The sequence below is a fragment of the Penaeus monodon genome, chromosome 15 (genome assembly GCF_015228065.2).
Source record: "Penaeus monodon isolate SGIC_2016 chromosome 15, NSTDA_Pmon_1, whole genome shotgun sequence".
Taxonomy (NCBI): Eukaryota; Metazoa; Arthropoda; class Malacostraca; order Decapoda; family Penaeidae; genus Penaeus; species Penaeus monodon.
Window position 1 is genome coordinate 14,598,061 of NC_051400.1, and position 251 is coordinate 14,598,311.

The window sequence follows — 251 nt, forward strand, 5'->3', positions numbered from 1 at the left end:
GTTCCGCAAGTGCTGAAGATCAATCATGTTTTCTCGCACTTTCTTACATGGACCGTGATTCATAATATATTACAGGTGATCAAAACAAAGTCTCAGTTATCAACACATGAGAAAACAATGATAAATATTGTATGTTTACTTTGCAGATTTCAGTAAACAATAATTATTAATTAGTGGTCGATGAAAATAAACACAAATATTCCACCAGTCAGTGTAGTGTGTGTCTGCATATGTTTATATAGTATATATAC

The 251-nt window shown here is 31.5% G+C and overlaps 1 protein-coding gene across 1 annotated transcript in view; it reads right to left on the minus strand.

Annotated features, from left to right (window-relative positions):
• The window catches only part of LOC119581764 (allantoinase-like), a gene marked incomplete in the record, with an annotated part of 9,707 nt that overhangs the window by 7,539 nt on the left and 1,917 nt on the right, over nucleotides 1-251 (minus strand).